Genomic DNA, 27895 nt, shown 5'->3' on the forward strand with positions numbered 1-27895 from the left:
TCATCATTTTTTCTTTCTTATTTTACAAAAACTAGAGTACATAATGCAAAAACCAGGTTTTTGGTCTGTTTATTTGTATTTTTTCAAGGTTTTTTTTTTGTCTTTTAAATACAAAAAAATGTTTTGCGGTCTTGTAGACCTACTTTCTGTTTAAATTAGAGATTTCTAAATGCCTGACAGGGCTAGCAGAGGCTAAATATGCTTGAACTTAATTCTCAGTCCATTTGGTTACATGTGGAAAGACTGGTAACATTGGAAACAGAGTTGGTGGTGAGACTATAGATTTCCTGCTTTGCCCTACTTTCATAGTTTTGGCATGTTTCAATGGGCAAGTTCAAACTACAGCCCAGAAAGTGGAATAATAAATAACTTTTGTTCTATAAATTTGTATCATCATAAGGATCGGCTTAATACACACACCTCTCTGTATTTCCCGACAGCCTTCCAATATCTTTCCTTATCCATCAAACGTTCTGCTTCATTTAGAATATCACTTATATTGCCATTAAATTAAAAGTTGTTCTTTTTTCTGGAATGTCTAATATTCACAACTTCTACCTACGGAGTTCTTGGTGACCTTTTTGTTTCTACTCTCCAGAGGAATGCACCAGGTTCTGAGTCTATTTCATTTTAAGGGAACATTTGTAGAATCTCTTTCTTCCGTGCTCACTGATAGGGGTATCAGTGGTAGAACATCTTCTATGTTCACTGGGAAGAGGCTGTAACCATGTCTCTACATTTCCTACAACTATAGACTCTCAGTGTCTTAAAAAAAAGGCGTCTAGCCTGAGTCTGCGTCTGGTGTTTGCTCTGCATTTCAAAACACGTTTATTGCCGACAACATGACAGGCGCTAAAACTATGCCAGGCCCTGCCCAGGTGCCTCCCCCTAGAAAGATGATGATGTAGCCCCCCTCTCTGCTCCCACACTTAAGTGTGAGTGATCCCTTTGTACAAGGACACGGAAAGTGTGTGTGATCTTGGATGAGGGACGATTAATTCTAAAGATGATGGCGGTTTGGAAGAAAGGGCGGTGTCAGGGGAAACTGCAGAAGGGGGGCCGCATTTGAGCTAGAAAGATTGAAGCCATATTCCGCCAGGTGGTCAAAGAAGGGCACTGGGGCTTCCCTGGTGGCGCAGTGGTTGAGAGTCCGCCTGCCGATGCAGGGGACACGGGTTCGTGCCCCGGTCCGGGAGGATCCCACGTGCCGCGGAGCGGCTGGGCCCGTGAGCCATGGCCGCTGAGCCTGCGCGTCCGGAGCCTGTGCTCCGCAACGGGAGAGGCCACAGCAGTGAGAGGCCTGCGTATCGCAAAGAAAAAAAGAAAAAAAGAAGAAGGGCACTGGTTCTGAGAGAGCAGCGCAAGCCGAGGCTGACTGCACGGGGTGCTCAGGTGACTCGGTGAGAAGCACACATGTACCCCGAGAGTGTGGTTTCATCCTCAGACAGTTCTATTTGAGAATCTCTCTCCCTGTAGCTGGTTTTACATCCATTGTTTCTAGTTTTTTCCTTAGGAATCATGCAAAACAAATCCAATTATTTTGTCACATTTCTCCTCTCTTAATTTGGGAAGGGCGATTATTCCCGCGGGGACACCCCTCCCCCAGCTGGGTCCAGCCTTCCCTCCTGGGGGCCACAGCCCACTTCCTGGAGCCACTCTTCCTGTCAGGGTCAAGGTCCCAGGACTGTCCTGATTCTCATCTGTCCAGCATCTACCATTTGTCTTTATCGTTCCTAAAGTATAATGCTTGGAATTAAATATTCTGTGCTAGGTTTGGCCTGGCTGGTGTGGAAAGAAATAAGTCTACGATTTTCTTTGTTCTAGTGACTAAACTTCCAGTTTTCAGACCAAGATTGTGAAGCCTATTTTGCTAACGATATCCAACTGTCCCATTGTCCAGTCATATTAAATGTATTGAAACTGCACTTGTAGCTCATTATGACTTGACATTTATGGAGATCGTGAAAGGGGGGAAAAAAAGCGAAAAAGGAAAACTGAATAGAATTTGAATACCTAGCAATGGAAAAATGTAAGAATTAAGTTCAGTTCCCCTGAGGTGTTTTAATGTGTTTTGGTCAGCGGAACTTGTTAAATGTATGAGGATGTATTATACAGTTAGTGGTATTTGGGGGTCACCTTTTGATATGTGTTGGTTTCCCATCCATCCAAACATCTGGTGAGGATATTTCAGAGCACATTGGGCTCTCTATCAGCATACTTCAAAAGTAAGCAATTCCAGCTAAACATGATGAAGTCTCCTATACTATGAACCTAGAAGCAGTTTAGTTGGCAACTCACAAGTGGAGAGTAGGGTGAGAACGAAATGAGACAAATCCCCCGGAGGCAGCTCACGTCGTACACCCTAAAGGGATGAATGCTAATATTGTACGTGAGGGTGCTTTTATGAAAGCTCGGAATGTCCAAATGTTTATCGTGGCAGTGCCTTATACTTAAATCACGTAATGAACATAGTGTCATTTTTCCTTTCAGTTCTGTTAGGCTGATAGTTTGAACTAATAAGTGATGAGACCTTGAAACTTCAGCTAACTCCTTCTTTGATACTCTAAAGTATATATTCCACTTTGGTTGTGGAGGAGTTGTTCAAATTATTTTATGCCATTATAAACATTATAGTAAGAGTTCAAATATTTTAAAATATTTGTTTTAATTTGAACTAGTATCAGTATAAATCAAAATGCTATTCCAAAAACTTTTGGGTTTTATGCCACTATAATTAAGATAGAGAAACAAGGATTTTTGATTTTTTTGTTCTAGCTTGTGATTGAAATCCTAGAAAGCAATGTAAAACAGGTCATTTTATAAACTTACGAGTTTTTAAAATCTATTGTTTATTCAGGTTGAATGCTGCATTGAAAATGTAAGAGATGTTTTGATATTTGGGATGTACATTGTTAGGAGTATTTTCTCTCTCTTTATTTGCTTGTGGCTCGCCTAATAAAATAATTTGTTTTTTAGTGGTAAATAATTTTGTTTATAACTATCAAGTGACTATGTTAATCTCCATTTTGTAAATATTTATTTTTTTTCTGAGTATAGGAATTTATTATACTTGTTTCCTTCTTATTTCCAGGAGATTTTGGACCAGATGTTTTCTTAGTTCACTACAGTACTTTCTGTGTATAGAGATTTGAATTCATTGTTTTGTTCTATATCCAGCGATATGTAGGCTAGACTATTTGGATTAAATCTTCTATTGAAAACAACTAAAAATACAGGATAAAGAATATCTTAAATTTCCTTAAAATAATTGAAGAGTGAACAAGATTGTAAGCAGTTATCAGAAAAGTAGGAGAGGTAAGCCACATGTTCAGGCTGTTTTAATCCTGAGAGCATTTGTCTGTTTGGCCAGCTGGAACTTCAGTTTGACAGTCTTATGTGATGAGACAGAAATCAAAGGGCCTATCGCTAGGCTTAGGATGAATTAGATGGAAACCCTAGTTCCACCTCCAGAGGGTTCCACAGGAAAATTGCGTTGGTCTCAGCAGAGCTGAGTGGAGGGAAACTCCTGAGAAGGTGTAACCCCAAGGAGGCCCTCGAGTGTATTGTCATCCAAAAATCACATCACCTGGGTCGTCCAGAAAACTGCAAGCCCAGGATTTAGTTTTAGGCATTCACAAGTTTTTATAACCCTTAGGTTTCTGACAGAAGCTAGCAAAATTCCACTCTGGAGGAAGGTCACACAAGTCAGCCTCACAAATGACTTTATGAAGGCAATGAGCAGCACATAGTGGAAAATAACCAGGCACTCAAGGAAAAGAAATTTCTACTGAGACCTTCTTCCTGCATCTTCTCTTCTGTCTGTGCTTTGTACACGCTTCTCCTTTCCCCCTCCTCTTCTCTCTTCCCTGCTGCCCACTCTCCCTTCCTCGTTTCTGCCCTGGCTCAGGGTTCTCACTGGATACCACCCTCTGAGCGTCAGCATTTTGCTCCTGGTGCTGTTGCTCTGGACAGGTTCTTCTTTACCATCTCACAAACAGTCTGTTGTTAGAGCCTTCTAGTTGACTTTAATTTCATTTTTTCTTCCCAAATTCAATAGTAAACCAGGTTCAGGCTAATTAAGTCCCTTTTTGCAATCCTTCAGTAGTTTCTGGATGAAAATTCCATCTGAGTTCCCTGTGGTCTGGCTACAGCTAGACCTTCCTTCCTTCCTTGTATGAAGGTGGCTGAGGTCTTGGGAACTGGGGCCTGGTTGAGAGCCTTTTACTCCCATGGTTCATGGCATCCTAGGCTACTATTCCTCAGACTAACCTAGAAGCTCTTTGTTTTTGTTTTTTTCTTTTTAATATTTATTTATTTATTTGGTTGTACCAGGTCTTAGTTGCGGTAGGTGGGCTCCTTAGTTGCAGCACGTGGGCTTCTTAGTTGCGGCACACAAACTCTTAGTTGTGGCATGCGTGCGGGATCTAATTCCCTGACCAGGGATTGAACCCAGGCCCCCTGCATTGGGAGCACGGAGTCTTATCCGCTGCGCCACCAGGGAAGTCCCCTAGAGGCTCTTTGAAGAGAGCGTTCTTTTGTTTTGTTTTACCGTTGGCCCTGGCTCCTCATGTAGTGATTTCTGCATACAGTCATCCAATAAACGTTCGCCGAGTGAATCAGTGGCTAAGAGAAAGCAGGTAACGGCTTTGCTGCAAGAAGGCCTGAGCTGTTAGGCTGGGGCAGGTTGGTGGGGGGAGCACTACCCCAACTGGTGCCCTTTGGTTTGCAGGACATATCCATGTATTATCTGTCCCCCTTTATCTTTATGCAGACCTTATGGTGCAGGCAGGCAGATTCCTGTTTTGCCATTTTTACAGAAAAGTTAACTTCTAGCCAGACTTGCTTTTTGCAAATGAGTCACTTAGTTCACTTCTAGAAGCATTAACAAAACACTTCCGTATCCTCCACATTCTGCTCTCGACTGCAGGGTTTTTTAACTCCTGAGCCCGCTACTATCACTAATTTAGCCTTGTAACCTTGGCAAGACACTTGGACTTTTTCTTCCATAGCATTTTCATCTGTAAAATTAATACTCCATGTTACAGCACTTCATTATAGCTTCTGTTTCTCCTTTTGACCTTTTTAACCCCCTCTCTTTTCTCCATTCCAGCGTATGAATGGATTATATTACTTCGCAGACAAGTAAAGCAGATAAACACTGAATTAGTTGTTACGTCCAAAGTTCCTTTTTCAGCTCTCATGGGGTTAGGAAAAACAAAGACCTTACTTGTATAAACAAAATATGTCAACAGAGTATATACAGAAATGCCAACAAGAATCCTAGGACACAAAACTTGGGCAACATAGATAATCTACCTTGATTATAGAGACTTCACTCAATCTAAAATTTTGGCAAAAATAACAGCTTCTTTGATGTTGATAATATTTTAGAACAAAGAGTTGAACTGTGATAGGTCTTGGGATCATTAAAAGTTTAAGACGTGGAGCTTGTTTTCTGTTCCAGAGGAGAGGCAGTGCCACTCGGGGAACGCGTGGTTAAGTGCTGATGCGCAGCAGTTAGTGAGCGCCTGCAGTTTCCGGGTACTGAGGATCAGTAATCTGTCCTTCAGTTTGAAAGATGAAATCCTGGGTCTGAATGCAAGTTAATGTCTTCTGTAGGAGACTTTCTTAGTGAGAAGGTTTCCACTAAGGTTAAGTTTGAAGAGAACTCACAGCTACCGAAAGATGATTTATTTCACCAATGTTGCACTAACCTCCTCTCCTGTAGGTAATTATTACTTCTGGTAACTTGTTATAGTTGCAGGGCCAAAATCCTTCGACTGGAGGAGATCAATCTACAGTTAGGATGATGTGAAGAAGGAAAAAGTGCCTATATTTTTCATACAGAAGAAAGAAATAATTTTAATTTCTATAGATAAAAGTGTAAGCAGGCTGCTCTTGGTTGTTAAATGTGCTTTTGTTCAGGGTGTAATCACAGAGCGCCCCTCCCTTGTCATCCTGATCTGTTCTGTCCGAGCATCCGGGGATCCCGAGACCAGTTCTCTGTGGCTGGCAGGTCTGTGTTGTGTGGGGAACCGTCCCAGACGTGGCCTCGCAGGGGTGGAATAGCCTTTGTGAGGCTGGGGCCCTTAGATCCTCATAAATTACATCTGTGGTCATAATTCTTTAGTATTTTAGCTCAACATTTCAACAGGTTTTTTATGTTAATATTTTATTTGGAGCAATATTGTAATTTTCCAAGTGATTTCTCTTATGGAAACTCCTGAGTCCATGAAGGACACAGACAAATATTTCAGAGCTTTTTTATTGCTCCAGACAGCAGCAAACACATGGCAACAATAACGTCCTATAAGGAGAACTATTACAGTCAGCCCGAGCGTTCGTCGTCAAAGCCCTTCTTTCATAATCTCGACCACGAAGGGTCTGGAAGTCCCACTGCTGCCTCTTCATCGTGTGATTCTCGGCCAGCATGCGGCCCGGAGGGAAATAAAGCACACTGAACTGATGTGTGCAGGCAGAATACGGTCTATCAACAGCTTTCTCTAAAACGTCTAGTATAGGAAGTGAGAAGTATGCCAGTTCTGGGAGGTGGCCCTCCTCAGGGGCTCCTGGAAGGAGTTTCCCAGCCCCTGAGGGCTGCAGAGAGCAGCTCTGGGGAGGACCAGCAACCCCGCTTCTCTGGGTTGGTTACTTCTGGAGACCTCAGTGGAGACGCTGCCCTGCCCCTGTGCTTTGGAAGGTCTGCATCTTAGTCAAGTGTCTCTATTGTGTCAGAGTGACGGGAACCGAGTTACGTGGGGCACGATTTTCTTTGTGCAAGACTAGGGGCTTCTTTGAACTGTGTTGCTTCTAGTAGAGGGATGAAAAGAGCAAAGGGAAGCCGGGTTGCTTTTTATAGATTCTGCCCCCCAGGCAGGAAGGCCAGTGCTCAGACAGAAAGAGCTACTGCCTCAAGACACAGACTCGGTGGGTGGACCCTCTGACCCCGGTGGTTCTAGGCTCTGCCAGCGGGGTGGCCTCCGGCTGTCAACTCAGCAAGAAGAGAAGCCTGCCTTTGGGACAGGATGTGTTTTCAGCCGGTGTATCTACCACACCCCGCTAGGTAGGGCAGATCCTGGATTTGAGCGTTTGTGTAGATGTCTAAGGTTCATGGTAGACTTTGTTCCTCTGATGAGATTGACCTGGGAAAAAGTGAGAGAGGTTAGAAGTAAGAGCATACGACTGCTGAGGATGCAGGCGCGGACGCATCCTAATCTCATCTTGAATTAGGAACATCATCCTTCAGTTATTTACTTGATTTGGTGAGAAAACACGCTTGATTGACTCGTGAGGCTAAAGAGCTACAGTGAAGGAAAAGAAAAGTGAGAGAAAAATGAAAATAGCGTGACCCCTGTTACAGATATCTGGGGGGATGGGTAGAAGGGAAAGTGAGGAAGATGCGGATATGGGAGTGGGACTGCAGTTGTCTAAGGCAAGAAAAACAGATTTTGCTTTCTTTAAGGAAGAGAGAATATATTGTTGGTAAGTCTAAGGGTCCTCTGACAGTGGTTAAACATTGTAGAAGAGGCAGACTTTTCTAAGTGCGAACATGTTAGTTTGGGATATTTCCTAGGCTTTCTCTGCTTGCCTGGAAAAACTGGTAGAACCTTGAAAAATGATAGGGTTGCTAGATTTTGTACTGACTCCTGAATTTGGTTATGGTTTTACGTGACTAATTGCAAGGCTGGTTCTTTCGCTTCAGTCGCACTAGAAAGTCTCTGATGAAGGGGATAGCCACTCTGGTTTGCTCAATCTGTATGTAAACCAACACTCTTGCTTCTGGAAAGCTGAATTCAAGAATTTTATTTGGATTATTTTATTATAGCTACTTGCTGTGAAATGAAGGGTAATTGACTAATCTAGGGTCTGGTAGCAATTTTAGAGATTGGAAAATTGGGTCTCCATCTGCCGCTTGAACAAATAAGCAGCTTCTCCAGTGTTCGACCACCAGTTCATTCCCAACAGTTTATGTACAGGACTGCCCCTGGTTCACTGGTTTATTATGGTCTATGTGATTTAGGAAACCTTTTCCCTCCCTCAAACCTTCCAGACCCAGAAATGCAGGGACCTCTATGTCACCGGTAGAGGTACTTGGAAATACGTAGGTTTGTGTGGAAAGTACCCACAAGGATGAAGGGAGAGGTTGCGGTTATGTGATCGAGAGTAACTTTTATCATATGGCCTGAGACTTTAGTCAGGAAAAGTAGGTTGCCTGCGTTTACCTAAAATAGAGAGTCTAGCAGAGTATTTCACGTCCAGAGGGCATTTGATAAAGTATTTCTTAATTTGGTTTCCTCTACCCAGAACTGTCCTCGAGACATATAATTTAGAGTAACTGACTTATGATTTATTGAATCTTGAGTACTGTTTATTTTAGCATTAGTTGTTTCTCTCTCTTCAAGTTGAAATAATTTCTGTTAATGTGGGACGTGAGAATGCCTGCCCCCCAAGTAACTGGAATGTTTTGGTAAAAATAGACCTCCACGAGGGTATATCTGTCAGGAATCACTAGCAGATGATAAATGCATGATAATTTTAAAATTACTTGATGATGGGCTTGCCCGGTAGACTATGGTCCCGTTTAAGAATACTCAAGAGCTCGAAGTCGGATGAGAAAGTGGAGACCTTGTTGTCAGTCAAGGCAAACATGCTTTCTGAGCATCAGTGGGACCTTCAGCCCCGGCTCCCTCACAGTAACCACAGTGTCAGAGAGGTGGCCGGCTCATCCTGTGAAGTGACATTTCACATTGAGTATTTCTGATTTGCTCTTACTTCCTAAACAGTGGTTATGCCCATTTAATTTAATTTTATAACCCATTAGAGTAACTCAAGATGTCCTATGGTTTTTGTGTTTTCTTAGGGCTGTCACAAATACTTACAGAGTTAGAGATTATCTAATAGTGCTTTGATTGTTATTGCTAATTATTTAATGAGAACACGGCTTTGGGGCAGTTAGCTTAGATGTCCTGGGAGGTTTTCTGTTGGCTTGGTGATCTGGACCCATCTACGCTCAGGCTGTGTGATGGGAAAGTAAAGAGGTGTGACCGAGGAGGACGTCAGCGCTCGTCAAGTGCCTGGCATTGTGTGGGATCTGCCCGTGTTAAATGTGTCTCGTCTCGTATGGATTCAAAACCAGTGTCTGGTTTCTAACCGCTGTGTGATTTTACCCTTAGAGCCCAGATTTGCCAAGTCATTTGGAAAAATTGTCTCAATGGTTTTTGCTCAGTTCTCTGAAAAATTTGTGAATGCCTGCATTTTGTGTTTTAGACAGATGCTGGTTTTTTATGAGGCTTGAAGAATTACAGAAAATGGAGATGTTTTTTAAAAAAGACATCTTGGGACTTCCCTGGTGGTGCAGTGGTTAAGACTCTGCGCTCCCAATGCAGGGGGCCTGGGTTCGATCCCTGGTCAGAGAACTAGATCCCACATGCATGCCGCAACTAAGAGTTCATATGTCACAACTAAAGAGCCGGTGAGCTGCAACTAAGGAGCACACCTGCTGCAACTAAGACCCGGTGCGTAAATAAATTAATTAATTTTAAAAAATAAAGTAAAATAGAAAAGACATCTTATGTAGAACAGTTAGGGTTGAGTACTTGCCAGCAATGGGCTGTGTAATTGTGGGTAAGTCTTTTAACCATTTGAGACTCAATTTTATTATCTGTCAAATAAGGCTATTACGTTAGATCGATGTTTTCAAACTTTCTGCCCACTGGAACCCAGAGTAAGAAATACGTCTGTAAAGAATTCTACTGCACACGTGTTGAGTGTGCACGCATATGTGTGTTGAAAACAGAAGTGACGCAGAGCGACACACGTCCTCACAAGGTGCAGTGTGTCCTTCTCTGTGTGTTTTAAATTAACTTCATGACCCTCCGCCGTCACTTCCAGTTTGGAAAACACTGGATGAGACGCTCTTAGCCCTACCAATTTCATGGTTGAAAACTGAACTTTAGGAATCAATTTTACAACTTTTGACCAAAAATGTGGGTGGGTTTTTGGCACTGACAAGCGGTCACCTCGCCACAGCGTGGGGGGACGGACGTGGTAGGGACTCCGTGCCTTGGACTGTGTGAGCAGCTCTGGCCCTCGTCGGGCCAGGTGGCCAGGCACCCACCGCGCCTGTAGCAGCGCCCGCTGCTGGCGCTGCCACCGGCCCATCGCCGTCAGAACTCTGGACTCCAGATTCCAGTAGCAGATTGGCCAGCCAAGAGAAGAGGCTGTGGCCTCGCCTCTCGCGCTGCCTCGCCTTCCCGGATGGTGGGGCGCATTGAGGGAGGGGCGGGTGAAGGAAACTTACGGCAAATGCTTTGGGTTTGAGCAGTGGGTCCTTTGAAAGCGTGCGTCTGTGTGCGATGGGTGTGCGCCACGGAGCGAATACGGATGGCACTGTGTGTCTTTGGATCTTACTTCTTGTCTCCCTTTTGAATGTTACACTGTGCGTGTCATTATTTTCGTAGGTGGGGTGAACAGCAGAAATAGTTGTCAATCATGTTAGAAAGTGAGGCGGTTTCCCCGTGTGGCTAAACCCCCTGAAATTTGTGGCACTGGGGAGGGGGGGCTGGACGTGGGGTCGTGGTTGCTCCCTGTTCTGCTCGCGTGTCCTCCTGGGCGCCGGGCCCTTTGGGGCTGGGCTGTGACTCAGGGCCCACCTTGCGAATATCCCCCTCCTGCAGGGGAGGAGCACGTCTATCCTGGCGTTCCAGAACCCCGTGAGGGCAGATGGGAATGCGGGCACTGCCCTGCCCTGCGTGTCCATGGCGGATACCCTAGAGAAGACGAGAGGCTCCAGTGCAAACCCGCGCCCTTCCGAGACCCACGTGAGCCAGTGGGGCGGCATCATGGCTGTGTGGAGCCGGGGCCGCCTGTGCATTGTGCTTCCTCTTATCCGTAAAAGGCAGATGCTAGCGTTTTGTCCCTCGAGGGCGGCCGGGGTCGGAGGAGTGAGCCCAGAACTGGTTGGTAGATCCAAAGGCTTAGGTGAGGAGAGGACTGAAGGCTGGGACAGCCCAGGGCAGGAGGACGTGGGCAGACAGGCCTGCGGCGGCTCTCTGTCTGGCCCTTCGCCGGGTCTGGGCATCCAGGGAAGGGGCAGGGCCGTCCTCCCGAGCTGCACGGGAGGGCCCTTTGCAGCCACTCTGCATGTGGCCGGGGCTGAGGCACAGCGCTCTGTCCTGAGTTTTGTTTTGTTGTCTCTGCACAGAGCCGTGGCTTTACCAGGATCGTTTTTTCTTGCTTCAGAAGTTTAAAAAATAAAACATGGGTTTCTCACCGAGACTCTGACACCCAACGTTTACTAATACACTTTACAGACAGAGCTTTAGTAAAAGCACTGAGATAGCTCTTTGTGAGACTGCTGGACGCACGCCTACACTGTAGGCGATATTATCTGTCTCACTGAAAATTGAGGCGCCTGTTAGTTATGTAGTTTAGTCATATGAAATTGCCATTGTGTAGCCCCAATAGTTGAATGATCAGCAGTGTGAGATCGTCCAACCTTGTAACTTACCAGAGATTAAATACCCAGCAAGTGGCATTCTAATTCAGCTCTGATGACCCCAAAGCCCATCTGCAGTTTTTCTTACTATTCTGTGTGGAATTTACCACATTTTAAAAACTCACTAAACGAATGGCATAAAAGCCAAAAAAGATGTTGTCCCATCGTGATGAAAAAGCCCGAAGCATGTTCTAGGTTGGCATCAGGAAGTGGGACCCGGAAGGTCAGAAGGAATGTCTTGTCCACTGTTGTCTTGAGTAAGTTACTAGTAAGGGTTTCGGAAGGGAGGGCAATTGCAGGGTCCCCAGGGTAATTATTTCTACGATCCTTTATTTCCTGAAGGGGAGCGTGTTTTGTTGTTGGGTTGGAGTCTGAGGCAGAATGCCGTCTCTGCAGGACTAACTGTGCTCCTTTCCCTTGTGTCTGCTGAGTGACTTCTCCACACCCTGGAGCTGGGTCCCCTGCCCCCACTCCCCCAGGGTGCAGGATGATGGAGAGCAACCAGATATGGTTAGGAAAGGTGCCCCCCAGCCCGGAGCTGCTCCCAAGATGCTCTGGCGCAGTCAGCACAGGGGTGGCCTGTGCATACGTTCACAGGAGTCGTGGCAGGTGGGAGCTGTATTCGTTTTCCCTGTGCACTGACTGTCTAATCTAAACATTCCAATGTTGAAAACAAAACCGAGAGTTGATATTTCCAGGGAAGGGTCATTGAGCCTCAGATGGATACAAAGAATATATGCAAAAAGAAAACAGTATGTTAATGCAGAATATCTGCACCCCAGATAGAGAAAGGTCACACACTCATCTAATTTAGGGGGATAGAAATTCACAGATGTGTTTGTGATTTTACCAGCTATAGAGATTTCAAATATTGAAATGGCATTTGGAACAGGAAGATAGGGTTCAGATTAGGGCCCAGTGAATAACAAAGTGAAAATGTTGTTATTCTAGCAGCTCACAGATCCTTCATTGTGTTTGCCTCTGCTGAGTCCTGATGAGTTGATCTTGAAAGAGTGATGCCTGTTGTTCTTGGCTTTTACTGATTTTGTTCCGTGCAGTGTGAAGGCTCTGCTGCTTGTCCTGAAATAATGAAATTGAGAGGAGATTGATTTTGGATGACTTCCAGTATCTTCCCTTAAACTTGAGTTTGCAGAAATCGGTCACTCAGAAACAAAGCCCAACTCCCACAGTCCACTCCCCACTGCTGTGAACCCCAAACCTACAGTTCATGTGCCTAATGGCTTTGAGAGAAGTGGAAATTCCAGCCTATTTTGGAGCAAAAGTACTTCCACGTTTGACCAGTTCTATTAAAAAAAAAAAGGGTGGACATCCCAAAGCCTTCTAGATGTCCTGCTTTTCCTCACGTGTGTCATGAAGAGCGGCCCTTGGAACTTTGGGGAGTCACGGTGTTGGGTGTTGGGGACAGGAGGCCTACCCCTCCTTTCAGATCTTAAGCATTTTAGGGCATCTAAATTGTAGAAACAAAATAAGCTGTTTTTTAAATACATTAATACCAGCTTCGTCCTATGGCATGTGTTTCCTCTTGTGTAAAGGGAAAGTGAAGCGTGCAAGATATGCTCACGGCCAAACACCCCCCGCCCCCCCCCCGCGCCCCGGCCTGGCATGAGCCCTCTGGCCCACGTGTGGATCTGTGCCTTAATGAAGAGGTGTTCTACAGATTGACAGAAGCCTTTCCCATTGTCTTTACTCATTTTTCCTTTGAGGCCTTAATGGTAGTGTTTGCATTTGGTGGCTAAGAACTTGAGGCCTGGGTGTGTGGTGTGACCCGCTCGGGGTCACATTAGAAGTCAGAACATGGGCACAAGCAGCCTAACGGGACCGTGTCGGGGCTGGTGTGCTGTCTTGACCGTATTGCTTGCCATTCTGCTGTCTTGGAAATTTTGAACATGGAGCGTAGGTGGCTGGATGGGGGTTTGGGGTTTGAGGGTTTAGAATTTTAGTTCCTTCTCTCTTTCTTTTAAGTAAAGTATCCCATCTGTTTTTCACACTTCTTTAGTCTTCGGTTTTGTTGTAAAGGAATATGGAATGCTTATTCTTGCTTGGAGATCCAGCCTCTAGGCCATCTTTAGTCTCCTGTACTTACTTTGTTGTTCTTTTGCTCGTTCAACATTTATTGAGCTCCTTTGATAAAGTGTGAGGCAGCTGTGTGGGGTGTATAAAAGAACACAGCATTGTTTTTGTCCTTGGGGAAATTCATTATCAGGGCAGATGGGTTCAGGGAAAGGAATCATGAGGGGCCTTGCTTGGGCCTGACCCCTTGCCCTTGTGCTAAAGGAATAGGGTTTCTTAGTTAAGTTTGACTCACCAGGGTAAGAAAGAGATGCAGGAACAAAAGAGCTCATAGGCTCTGAGCACACTGTCTCAGAAGTTTCTAATTTGGCTAGTGTAGGCGCTAGAATGGGGATTTAGGATTTGCTTTTTTAGTTCTGGTTTTGGCCCAGTTAACACCTGGGATGTGGGGATATTGGGGTACACTTGCTGGAAAAGCAGATTCTGAAGAGCAGCTGTGTATGTGGACCAGGGTAGAGGAAGGCGCTAGAGAAGAGACAGTGAACTTGGCCTCTGCTGGGCGGGCATCTCTTATCTTAGGGGAAGGTGGTGCTTGGCTTGCGCTGGAGGGCCGGTCCCGAGGCTGCCAAGCCATGTCCATGAGGCACGGATCTGTGATGCGTGCTCTGCACATGGGGTGTCAGAAGTGGGAAGGGCAGTGAGTGGAGGGGGCAGAGGAGGAGGAGGACGTGCAGTGGGTGGGGGCCAGGGGCCCGGCCAGCAGAGCTGGGAGCGAGGGACGCCGCTGGGCTGGGGGCCACGGGTGCACTCGGAGCGGCTTCTGAGGTCGTCTGACTTGTCTTGGCATTTCCTTCCCTTTTTTAGCCTCTTTTAAAGGGTCCTCAGTATTAGTAATGCCTATAAGCGTATAGAAAAATGTAGTTTGGGTTAGTATATTTTATTACCTTTCCAGCCTCAGTGCTAGTGTCTTCCGTCATCAAACTGCTAGGTCCTAATAAAGGGCATATATTATTATATCATATATAACTTGTTTCCTTCGTAATTTTACATATTTTACTTTGTATCCGTATATGCATTATTCTGAGAAAGCGTCCATTGGCTTCCTAGGTTGCCAGAGATTCACGGTGTAAAAACGGTACCCAGCTGGGGTACCCAGGAGTGCAGGACCCTGTGGTCTGTTCCCAGGGCAGCGACTTCACGCTGGCCCTGGGTGGGTGTCTGGGGACGAGGATGGGACAGTGGACCAGCCTTCTCCCCCCCGGGGTCTCAGCATCAGTCCCGGCCCTGTCCCGGGACCCAGCTGGTGGTCTGCGTGGCCGGCTCTTCTCATCCGTGGAGCCATTGTAGGGCTAGGGTGGGGCACCTTCCCACGTGAGTGCAGACACGATCATTAACGTTTTGGACTTAAGTTTTCTGTAAAATAGGATGATAAACTTGTAGACACATTACAATGAGGGTACATGCTTGTGCAAAAATGACTAGAGATAAACTAAAGATGCTTGGAGGGGTAAGAATATGTATTAATACTTTTTCTTTACTTGCCATTTCTCTATAAAATCTCTTAGTTTTATGACATTAAAACCTATGTCAGGATATGGGGAGGGGGAAGGGTAAGCTGTGACAAAGTGAGAGAGTGGCATGGACATATATACACTACCAAACGTAAGATAGCTAGCTAGTGGGAAGCAACCGCATAGCACAGGGAGATCAGCTCGGTGCTTTGTGACCGCCTAGAGGGGTCGGATAGGGAGGGTGGGAGGGAAGGAGACGCAAGAGGGAAGAGATATGGGAACATATGTATATGTATAACTGATTCACTTTGTTATAAAGCAGAAACTAGCACACCATTGTAAAGCAATTATACTCCAATAAAAATGTTAAAAAAAAGTACAGCAAGTTTTATATGATATAAAAATATATTAGGTTCAGTGCTAGTGACATTATAATATATAAAATTCAATTCTGATAGTAACATAAAATACAAATAAAATTATTTCTATTATTAAAAAAACAAACAAACCTATGTCAGGTATAAAAGACTGCCTCTGGTTGTATTGTTGGTAATAGAGTGAAACCCGTAACTTTCATGATTAACTGGCTAAGACTTGATCTTATTTTGAAGAAGCGTGAGGTGGTGGCCTGGGAACACTTGTCTGCCACCTGTTGACTGTGAATGTGCTTCACTCTCACCATAGTCTCCTCTTCAGAGGTGATGTGGTGGGAAAGGACCTTCCACAGCATCTCGGGCACCTGGCTCCAGCTACATCCTAACACACCAGCGCCCTATATGAGTCTTGCTTTGAGTACCTGTAACACATTGTTTATACCATGAGTGTAGCAATTAAAATGTCATATTGTGATGGTTATAAATTATGTATTTAAAAAAATAGAACCTCTTGAGCTTCTTGTTATAGGTGAATTGAGTAGATACATTTCTATCCTCAAAGATTCTTCAGTGCCTAGAATATGGTGGACGTTGGTAAGTTTTGAGTATTTTTATCTACAATATGATAGACTTTTCCAGTTACAGGCTTTCGACTGTGTGAGCAGCCTTTGATATTGTGAGTTACTTCTTATTTTTGAGAATTTTTGCATGTATTAAGTTGAGACATGCATGAGACACTTATAAGTCTTAATTATGGAGAGACAGAGAAAAACTTTTCTCCTTTTAACTTAAGTCTTTCTTCCTTTCTCGTGTGGACAGATCCCCTTCCCTCGTCTGGTCGCCACCGTGTCCCAGGATCTCCTTACCCACTAGCTCCCCAGGCTCCTCTGGGTGACCCCATTGTTCTGCTCAGGCAGGATGGTTTCTGAGGACCCAGCCATGCAAACGCCTCCCCTAATCCAGCAAGTATTCCTCTACTTGTGTGGCCTGACCTCCTTTTAGCTTTTCAGATTTTTACACCACCCTGAAAAGAGCTAAGTTCTCTGGTCTTTAACACATTAGCGGCTTAACTGCTCTCAAGTCATGCCTCTCCTCTCCTAGGTATGGACATGTGTATCACTGTGAATGTCAGGTGTCACATTGCTTCTTCCTTATTTGGATCCAGAAGCTAATATGTAAAGTTGTCTGTCTGCTTGGTTGGTTTCCTGGCTGCTCTGAAACCCAGGGCTGAGGGCACCACAGCCATCTTCTCTCCAAGAGCCTGGAGTTTTCGTGAATTTATAATTGTATTATTTTGACTTGGTTCGCTTTCCTGTCATCTATTTGTTATGAGATTTACACTGTAGGGAAGGCAGAACGTTACCTCCACCCCCTTAGGGTCTCTGGCTGGGCTTGGGAATTAAATTGACAGAAGACAGATGAGCAGGAGAAAAGCGTACAGATTTTTACCTGTCCTGGGAGCCCCCGTAGGACGACAAAGACCCAGAGACGTGCCAGGCCTCAGTGTTCGTAGACCAGGTGGACAGAGAGGCGCAGATGTGGAAAAGGAGCTGAAACGCGTGGAGAGACGCGGATGCTGCGGGTTCTGTTCCCAGGCTCCTTGGCCTCCACCCTGGTCTCCTGATGAGAGCTTCCAGGCGTCGGGAGGGCGTGTTTCACGTGGGAGTTTCTCTCCTGCTTTCAGAAAGGAAAGGAGAGGTCAGGACACCCTCCCTACTCCCGCGCTGTCTCTGGTACCTTTGGCTCAAAATAACCCTTAAGCCAAAGTGGGGAATTTTGGGGTGGCGTGTCCTGCCCCCCTTCAGTGTCAGTCTGTAATTAAATCAATATCGTAAGACTTTTCATAGAAAATGGTTTACACCACAGTTTCGTTTTTTTGTCTTACTTTCTTACTTGGTTTGCCGTTTATGTGCTCCGAATAGGATTTCAGAGAAGCGGGATTCAGGGCAGCAGGGTAGAGTGGCTCGGAGGGCGGGGTCTGAAGCTCGGGGCCTGGGCCCTGCCTCTGCCCCTTTCTGGCCTTTGTGATTTTGGACAGGTCATTTAATCTTTCTCTGCCTGTTTCCTTATCTATAACACAGAGATAATAACAGGACTGACTTCATAGGGTTACTGTGAAGTTTATAGGAATATAAGTGTAGTGCTTAGAAGGACTCCCCCTCCAAAAAAAAAAAAAAAAAAATAGCACTCTGTAAGTGGCATATTGTGGAATTCCTAGAGCATTACTCGAAGTGAAATCAGCCTGCCCTTTCTGGAAGCTGGGGAGGCAAGGCCACCGTCTTCCCACACGAGCTGCTCTGCCCAGCCGAGAACCCTCTGCCCCCGCAGTGCAGGCAGCAGGGCCGGACCACCAGAGTCCCTTAGTGGGGAGGGGTGAGGCGGCCAGGAGAAGTGTTTGGGAGGCGTGGGAATAGGCGCCTTGGGACCCCAGGAAAGAGGAAAACAGACTTAGCGTGTGGACAGAACACCTCTGTCAGCCTCGCCTCCCCTCCCCGAAGTTTCTTTTAAACCTTTTCTTGACGTTGGTATTGTTTCTCCTCCTTTCCGAAATACTTTGACTCAACTTTGACGGACTGAAAAAATACACTAATTACATTTATACAACTGTGATTATTAACTAATAACAGTTTGACTTTTAAAAATGTAGAATACTGAAGTAGTTCCCTGAGCTTGAGTTACCTTTTAACATCAGTTTGATGTGTGAAAACATAATTTATGACAAGATCTACTCTTCAGCTGACGGAAAATGCGAGATCTCCTCTTTGTATTTTGAAAACCATTTCATTAGGTGCCATTTGTTGATGTTCTAAATTTGTGAGATAGCTTTTCCACACGGTCTGTCATTAATTATTCATTCTTGATGTCTTTATTTGTAGGTCACCTATTTATGTAACTCAGTTTGTCTGTCACCCGGGCATGTAGCTCAGCTAGTAACGTCTGTCAATTCATGGCTGTTTTTGACCAGTAATGTTAGGGGCCTGAACAAGTTTTATTTATTGCTGTACTTTTCAAATCACTCATAGCACTTCCAACCTTCAAACAGCTTCCCCGACTGCAACAAAAGTGACTTTTGTCTCGTTATGGAGGTGGGCCAAACTGTTTGACCTAACGACAGGTGGGGTATTATTCAGGGCTGCTGAAACGCTGTGCTCCACATGCTTTGTTCCTTTGGGATTGTGTTCGCCTCGCATGTTCCTGTCAGCCATTGTGGCATCAGCCTCTTTTGCTGAATCTGGAACATGCCCGCCAGAGCCACAGCCCTAGGAACGTTTTAGCTGTAGGGTCATCAGTTTCTTAAACAGTTTATGTATCGGTAGTTTTTATAGTTTGGTTTTATTTGTAGTAGTAGAATCATACGTAGCATTTATTATGGTTTCTTTTTGTTTGTTTTTACATAGTTTCCAGCCCCTTGTGTTTATAGTTGTGAATACTTGTGCTTTTTGGCCTTTGAAGTTTCAAGCATGGATATGTATTTATTTGCAAATTGAAAAAATTTACAAGAAATGTCTACCACTTTCGACAAATGAATTCTTTAAGAAATTAAAGAGCTTCCTTATTGGTTATTGGATATCTTTACGGTCAGAACTGCCAGAGTCTATTATTAGAGCAGGAATTGATGCAAAAGTTAAGGCTGATCCCAACTTTGAGGTTTATTAAAATACTCTTCCTTTTTTCCTGCTAATCAAAAAAGATACGTATTCAGTATTTTAAGTTCCATGCACTGTGCTCTGTGTGGGGAAGGTAGCAGTGATCAGACAGAACCTCTGTCCTCCTGACGCTTTGGTCCTGGGCTTGTGTATAACAGCTTGTGTCCGTGGCTCATGGGGGCACACACTGTGTTTGTAGGACCTGACCAAAAACAGACCCTAAAGGGACTTCCCTGGCGGTCCAGTGGTTAAGACTCCAGTGGTTAAGACTCCAGTGGTTAAGAGCCATCCCTGGTCGGGGAGCTGAGATCCTGCATGCCGCACGGTGCGGCCGAAGTAAATAAATAAATAAAATATTAACAAAACAAACAAACCCAAAAACACACCCTAAAGCAAACTGGTGGTAATAAGTACGCTGTGTTGGCTGATGGAGGCTTTGTGTGATATCCCTACCCTACAAGTGAGGAGGGGCGAGTCATGCCTTGGCGTTATGGGTAAGAAAATGAGGGCTCAGAAAACTTGTTGATTTGCTCCAGGACATCGGTGTCGGGAATTTAAACTGCTGTCTGTTTGTTCCCAGCTGATCCTTTCCTTCAGGACTCGTCTCTCAATACAGGTTTTAGACTCATCCGCTGAACTTGTTCTGAAGATGACATTCGTGCGTTACAATTTAAAACTTGGTGATCTGGCTCGTTAACACAGAAAATGGTTATTTCTGTACTTTGATTTTTAGTTTTTAGATGCATGAAGGAAGAGTGTGTGGCCTTAAAATTTTACCAGGCACGTAGTTTTGAACGTGGTTTAGGTATGTCTTCAGTAAAGCAAAAGCATATTTTTTCTTATTTTAATGCAGACTCACGATATGACTCACACAGTTCTTCTTGGGATCTCTGTGCATCTCCACGCCGGTCCCAGGATCCTAAGCTGGGAATCCTTCTTCCTCATTTTGCCAAAAGCAGCAAATGTTCGAGCCCAGCAAAGCCGAGCAGTGACAGCGTAGTCATAGTAACCTTTTTGAATTGGACCTACTTGAATAGCGCTGTGCGATTTCCTAATGTACAGATTATGTTGACTGAAGGCAGAAAATCACCCAGAGAGTGACTGTTGTCCATGACCGTGCAGGCGCTCAGGGTGCCCCCCGCCCGCCCCGCCGCCCCTGCCCTTTCGGTGCACGAGGCAGAGGCTTCTTTTGGGCTCTCTGGACACTTCTGCGAGCACCCTGTGCTTGAGGCGACTACAGTCGTGAAAATGCCTCAGGCAGCTGCAGGGGATGTTGCTGGCAGTGTTTTCACAGGTTTCTTGTGCTGATCCAGCCATAACTGTGATCGAGAAAATACTGAGTGAGCGATCATCACTGAGTGCTCGATTTCATTCAGCCCCCGGTCCCTTAGCCTCGCCCTGGCCAAGGGTCCCCGGTGTGAAAGTCAGCATTCGTAGCCATAGCCGCACTGGAAGCTTCTGACGTGCCCTGAAGGTCCCGGACGACGAATGAGCTGGAACGTCAGTCAGCATGCGTCCCTCCTCTGTCCTCCTGTCTCCTGCTGTTGCCCTGGGCTGTGAAGAGCGCCCTCCGGAGATGGCTCAGTAGTGTGGGCTTGTTCTCCTAAGGCCTGGAACCCTGACCCCTGTAGGACATCGTTTTCACTCTTCAGAGTCACAGCTCCAGACACCGAAGATGGACTCGGGGAGACCACCAACCACAGGAGCAAGTTGTCCTGTCTCCAGAATGCCATAACCGTGGCTTCCGTGCTGGCCTGTGGGCCCAGGGGTAAATGCCGCGCGGTGAGCGCCGTGTCCAAGCAGGAACGGCCCCCCAGGCTCCGCGGGCCTGCTGCGGCCCCTTCCCGCTCGCTGCCCCGTCCCTCCTGCAGCCGCACTGGCGGCCGCGCCCTTCCTGCCGCCCCTTCCCCTTCAGCTGCCCTCGCGGCTTGCCTCCTTCTCTGGGGTCGTTCTCAGATGTCCCTCCTCAGCGACGTGTTCCCTGTGCTAGCTCCCTTCTCTGCTTTTGTTTCTCTCCACAGCGCTTACCGTTAGCAAGCACACTCTGTGTAAGATCCACGAAGGCAGAGATTTTGTCCCTGTGGCACCTTCTAGGACGGCTTGTACCAGGATGAAGCCTGGGGTGGGGGTGGCCCATTGTAGCTGCCCGATCCGTACTTTTTGGATGAATTGATGAAGATGCTTTAAATAATCACAGAACTCAGAAACTCGCTTCATTTTGTTCTGCTGTTCATTTTTCACCTGTGTTTATCAAGAACCTGAAAATAAGATAAAAATACTTCAGACGTGCTTCCTGTTGGGAATTGAAGGGAAGGCCGATCCTCGTGGAACCCTCCTGCCCAGTGTTTGTGGAGGATGACACGTGAGGCGGTCGTGATGGCAGCCAAGGGGCAGGGAGGTCGGGGTCTGGGGGCGGGAGGCCCAAGGGCCACCCTTGTTCCGGGGGTGATTCTGTGACCTCAGTTAATTTTTCATCTGTGAAATGAGGGTGTTTATGTCACTAAAATCACTTCTATGGTTGGTGGACTGGAGAGAGCAATTTAGGAAATTGGGAACGTGGTCTAGTGAGAAACTGAGAGAGGCTTGGGTTTGCTGATATAATCTTCGGTTCTTTTGTTTTGAAAATGTGGTTGTATTATTTATTGTCATTTCAACTGTAAAGCTTATTTTATAAATTTTAAAAATTCTAAAGACAGACTCTAATATTAGTGCTGAAAATGGAGCAATTCTATTTCCACTTTTTAAAAAATTCATATTTTTTATTCTAGAAAATTTTCAGGTCAGTGCTTCTGAGCCTTGTTCTCTCAGAATTGTTTATTATATATTTGGGGTTGATAAACTTAAAAAGTATTCAAGGATAAAATACAGTTTTTCCCCCCAGAGGATTTGGACAGTAAGTGCATTTTTAAGCTTTCACAAATAAATGAATGATTTTCTAGAAAGGGAATGATAATGAAGTTACAAATAAAACTATGGTAATAGTTAATAATATTTATTATATTAATGATCAGCTTTTCAACCTCTCTCAAATTCAGAGAAAGTAATAGTTCTAATAAGTATGCATTTTCGTGTGTAGCTCTCTGTCAGTCTTGTAAAGAAACAGGGGCAGGAGGGCGTGTGTAATGGGGCCACTGCCAGCGGGGAGACGAAGAACCTTTAAAGCCACTTTAAAACCGGTGACGGCCACTCTTCTCATGGATAGAACAGGTCAAGGGTTGGAATGTCCAGGTGTACCTTTGACTCATATGACAGCGTTAGGAAAATGCCAGACCCCTTCCTTTCGAGAGCGTTGGTCTCTCCCTGGATGTGTGAGCCTGGACTCTGATACCACCCCCTCCCCCATTCCTTTCTGGTGACACTGGGTGTGGCGTTGAGATGCTCCTCAATATCTCTGGCGGTTGCCTTTCAAGATACTTCTTCTACCTCCAGACAGCTCCCTTCCAAAGCTCTTCCTGTGCTCGTCATAAATCTGCCCGCCCTTAACCTTTATCTCAGGAATAAGAAAAGAATAAATTTCTCCTCTGCTTGACTGTTCTTCCAGACATATTGCGGTCTATCTTTGTTCCCAGTTAGTTACTTACGGCCTTTTCTACAGCTTTCCTGAGCCAGCCAGTGCCCTCCTGGTCCTTCTCCGTGAAACCTGCTCCAGTTGGGGCCAGCCCTGCCTTTGGTATGGACCCCGACTTAATCCTTAACCCAGATGCAGCTCTCCAGCCTTTCGAGGAACTCTTTCTGGGAACTGCTTCTGCCTATATATAGCTATGACGACATTAGCTTCTTGGAGAAGTCAGTGTCATACTGTTGACGTGGTGAGTTTCAGTTAATTAAAATCTCTTTTGTTTTCGTTTTCCTGCTTGTATACCAGTGAATCTACCATCATCATCCCATCCTCATGAGCTTCTTGTTTTTGTTTCTCTGGTTTTGGTTTGGTGTTTTAGTCGCCTAATACTTACTTTCATCAAACGCGATGGATATAGATCCTGGTACCGGTGCTTCCGTGTCTCTTTTTTAGGGATATTATTTCTCCTGGCTTATTAACCTCTCTTTCCACCTTCTGTCACTGACATACTTGATCTCAGGGCTTAATATAAAGGTGGAGTAGGACGAGACTGAAGGAAGCGCCGGTGCTGGGGTGCCGAGGCGCACCGCCGGCCTGCGCTGCCCAGTGTGGTGTCTATGACGACTGCTTCCATTTAAATTGTAATGAATAAAATTAATGAAATTAAACATTTAGTTCCCATGCACTGGCCCACGTACGGCTGTTGGACACAGTGATACAGAGTATTTCTATCACCACAGAAAGGGTCGCTGGACGGTGTTTCTTGACACCGATGTTGATCCCCTAGCACGTGAAACAGAAAAGAAGGTGGGGAATTATTTTCCCATGTTTCCCCACACCGATGCCTTTGATTTTACTGTAGCGGATTACTATGGTGACATTTTATTTTGAGAGGAACAGGCAGGTTTTAATGGAAAAAATGTAATTTAATTTGTGTTTTGAAGGATAACTGTGGTTTTGAGAGTAGATATTAGTGGAATTGTCAGTTTCTTGGGAAAACTGGGTAATACAGATACAGTTCAACGCTTGGGGGCTCCGTCACGGGGCCCTGCCCTGGAGGGGCTCCCAGGTCGGTGGGGACACGCAGACAGAGCAGGTAGCAGCAGGTGCTGCGTGCTGTGCCTGAGACACAGGCGATGTCCTCAGGAAGGAGGCCGCTGGCCTGGCAAGGCGTCGCCCAGTCTCGTGGGGGCTTGGCCAGGACCCCGGGGCTGCTGCGTGCGCCTCATCTCAGCACGTGCGTGTCCTGCGGCGATGCTGCCTTCACGCAGAGACCGACGCGCCTGTTCTCAGCATCCCCGTAGGCACGTGGAATATGCTTTTAATTTTAAAAATCTAGTGAGGTTGAATTAAATCAGAATGCTTTAGGCTGGCCTACGGTCAGCACTTTCTTACCTGGGCACAGGTGACTGGTGGCGAGAGTCACGGAGGGTGCTGGTGGGAAATGAAATCTCCAGCGGGAAGGTGGGGTGTCCTCGTGGTCCCTGTGTGTGTGGCTCTGACAGAAGTGCAGGTCCCTGGACCTGAGCCCTGGAGAGTCTGGCTTGGTTAGTCTGGGGTTACTTCCTGGCATCCTGGCTTTGTAAGCACCTGAAGTGACTCCAAAGGGCAGCCGGCGTTGGAAACCACTGGTCTCCCATGTGTGAGTTTGTAATAATAGATGCCACCTTGTGTCTTCCTGTCACATGGAGCCTCTTGCACACCAGTCAGAGCCTGGCATTCTGCCTGTGCAGATTTGAGCCCTGTCATATTGTTCAGAGTTTAAAGGCAACCCCGCTCCTGGGTGTATATTTGGAGAAAACTCTAATTCGAAAAGGTACATTCACCTCAGTGGCCATAGCAGCAGGACATGGAAGCAACCTAAGTGGCCATTGACAGATGAGTGGACAAAGAAGGTGTGGTGTGTGTGTGTGTGTGTGTGTATATATATATATATATATATATATATATATATATACGCACGCACATACATAGTACATATGCCTTACTTCATTGACCCTAAGATGCACCTGTTACCACCTCTGAAATCAATCGGGAGGTGACATACAAGCAGTTGAATGCTCTGGTTCCCTTGGGAAGATTATTTCTTTCTGTGTGCAACTTAAAATAGAGTGATCTTACAGTTTATGGTGTCTTAGATTCATTTATGTTATGCAAATAGTAAGTTGCAATAATTTTTGTTTTATTTATTTTTTGTGTTTTTTTAGCATTTTATTTTTTAATGCTTTATTTATTTATCTTTATTGCAGTATAGTTGATTTACAATGTTGTGTTGTGTTAATTTCTGCTGTGCAGCAAAATGACTCAGTTATACACATACATGCATCCTTTTTCATATACTTTTCTGTTATGGTTTATCCCAAGATATTGACTATAGTTCCCTGTGCTCTACAGTAGGACCTTGTTGTTTATTCATTCTATTCATAATAGTTTGCATCTACCAACCCCAGACTCCCAGTCCATCCCTCCCCCCGCCTTGGCAACCACAAGTCTGTTCTCTATGTCTGTGAGTATGTTTCTGTTTTGTAAATAGGTTCATTTGTGGCTTATTTTAGATTCCTGTTTTGTTTTAATAAAGTGGAATGCTTTGGTTTTTTGTTTAAACTTCATTGTGACAATGATTATTATTTCGAACAATTACTGGGCACTTTCTATGTGCGAGATGGAGCCACGCGTTTAATCTCCATCACAGTGTAATTAATAATCGTAAGGTTGTTTTAGATGGTGATTTTGAGGCAGCTAGAAAATCATAAAGTTAAGAACAAACACGTTTTACTCCCAAGCCCAGCCTATTAACTTAATCCCTGTGCTAAATTGACTGTCCTCATACTTAATCTACAGATCTGCGTGTCACGCTCAGAGTTGGTTAGTTCCTTTAGGTGATGTGGTGAGAAGCACATGAACGGAGGGAAATCCAAGTTCATGTTCCCAGTCCTTCACCAGCTTAGCCCTCCATGAGGCTGAGGGACGAGATGGGTGAGGAAGAGAGAAAATACTCTTGACATTCTTGAGGCAAGACTCTGGGCAGTGCAAATACCAGAGTGATCATACCCAGACGTGCCAGCAGCAGGAAGCCTGGGCGTGTCCCAAACAATGAGCCAGCTGACAGGCAGGCAGGTCTCTCTTTGCACTAGTTTTCGGTAGTTAGACTGTCCACCTCGGTGTGCTTTGCTTCTTATTTATCCTGCTTGCTGTTTGCTGAACTTTATGACTTTTACCCTAATGGGGAAATTTATTTGTTCTGGCCTCTTTTTTTTCTTTCTCTCCGGGACCCCAGTAACAGGGCTGTTTTAATATTGTCCTACAGGTCCTTACGTCCTTCTCATTTTGTTCAGTAACTTCACTTCTCAGGGTCTGTAGTGCTTTTGCTACATCTTCAGCTTAACCCACTCTTTGCTTTGTCATCACCCATCTGGTGCTAAGTCCATTTCATTTCATTTCAATAGGATGCTTCTTAGTTCTAGAATTTTTTTTTTTTTAATAAGTTCTGTCTCTCTGATGAGATTCCTCTTCATTCGTCCTGAGTGTGTTTTCCTAACTGTCCTTGATCAGGGTTACAGCTATTAATGCTGATGAGCTATTAATGCCAACGTCTAGGACCATCTCAGCGTCAACCTTCCTTGATTATCTTACCTTTTGAGATGCATCCGTTTCTCCTTTCTGGTTTCTGGTACGTTCCTCCTAATGATGTTGGGGTTTTTTTGTTTTTGAAAAAAAATCGATTTGGATGACTCAAGCTCCAAACAGTGTGTTGAGTTTGGGCAGTGGCTCAAAGCACAGTTCATTTAGTCTTATCCTGGTTTACAGGTCAGCCAGAGACTTGGGCGGAGTTTACACACAGAATTGTGCATCGTCTTCTCTGTCTCTATCTTTACTGGGGTTACCCATCCCTGCCAGCCTCATTTCCAGTAGCTGTCATTGCCCTAAACTCTGTCCTTTGGTTCTTCGAGCCAGTAAAACAGTGGGTTTTCTGTAGGTTTTGCTGCCTCTGCTTGGTACGAACGGGAGCCTGCCCTCAGGCTGAAACTCATGAAAAGCGGGAAAGTCACTTGGAGTCATTCCTTTATTTAAGGGTCAGCTCCCCGCCAGAATCTGTGCTCGGATGCTCTGGGATATCTGGGCTGTTGTGTTGTGTTGATGTTGTCCAAGGTTTATAGTTATTGTCTGCAGACAGTTCAAAGATTAGGCTTTTTTTTCTTCCTTTGTAAGAGGATTCTTCTGGACTGCTTACTTTTTAATATTTGCAAATGTTTCTTATCATGGAGACGTGTAACGTTACATTCTGCATTGGAAGAACAATGACATTTCTGCTTTTCAACAGGTCAGAATGGAGGTTTGCAGCTCTTGTTTCATTTTCCATGAGAACTGAATGTACTCTTTTGACCCTTTGGTTTCTTTCATGAGTATAATTTATTCTGAATTCCAAATGAGCAGGTTTGATGTGTTTCTTGTAGAAATTAAAAATTTTTCTTAATATATGGAAACATTTGATTTGCTAATAAATAAGAAGATGCTGGTCTTTACAGATCAGGTGTAAAAGCTTTGATTGTTGAAGTAATTCCATGGATGGAGGGCATAAATATAAGTAATTCACTCTTGTGTAAATTGCATGTATAATTATAGAAAAATGAACTGATTATTTGTATATTCATCAATAGAAATATTTTAATTTGAGTTATTCTGTGGTTATAATACAAAAATCAAGATTTTTTTTTTTTTGCTTGATCATGTTGAAGCTGAAAATTAATTTTCTCAGTGTATTTAACCTCTTATTTTATTTTATTTTATTTTTGCGGTATGTGGGCCTCTCACTGTTGTGGCCTCTCCCGTTGTGGAGCACAGGCTCCGGACGCGCAGGCCCAGCGGCCATGGCTCATGGGCCCAGCCGCTCCGCGGCATGAGGGTTCTCCTTGGACCGGGGCACGAACCCGCGTCCCCTGCATCGGCAGGCGGACTCTCAACCACTGCGCCACCAGGGAAGCCCTAACCTCTTATTTCTTAAAATTGTGTGCTGTGAAATTTTAGTCTGTTGAGTAAGTATGTTACTGGATTAGAAACGTGTGCCTCTCTCTTCTATAATTTTCTCAAATTTAAACTATTTTGATACAAGTATTTGAACCGGCGGCTCTAAAAGGTTAATAGGTATAAATGAGGATGTGAAAACTTATCATGAAAAATTTAAAAATTTGAATTTGTTTTTGTATCAATATTTCCTAATTTGTTGAAAATCACAGGAAAGTCCAGTAGAGCCCAAACTCTTATGAAATGTCTCATGC

General features: G+C 44.9%; 1 protein-coding gene across 2 annotated transcripts in view; it reads left to right on the top strand.

Moving 5' to 3' along the window:
• GMDS (GDP-mannose 4,6-dehydratase) overlaps positions 1-27895 on the top strand; it is a 477395-nt gene that overhangs the window by 112184 nt on the left and 337316 nt on the right. The window lies entirely within an intron of this gene.

Source organism: Orcinus orca, chromosome 10 (assembly GCF_937001465.1).
Source record: "Orcinus orca chromosome 10, mOrcOrc1.1, whole genome shotgun sequence".
Classification (NCBI taxonomy): domain Eukaryota; kingdom Metazoa; phylum Chordata; class Mammalia; order Artiodactyla; family Delphinidae; genus Orcinus; species Orcinus orca.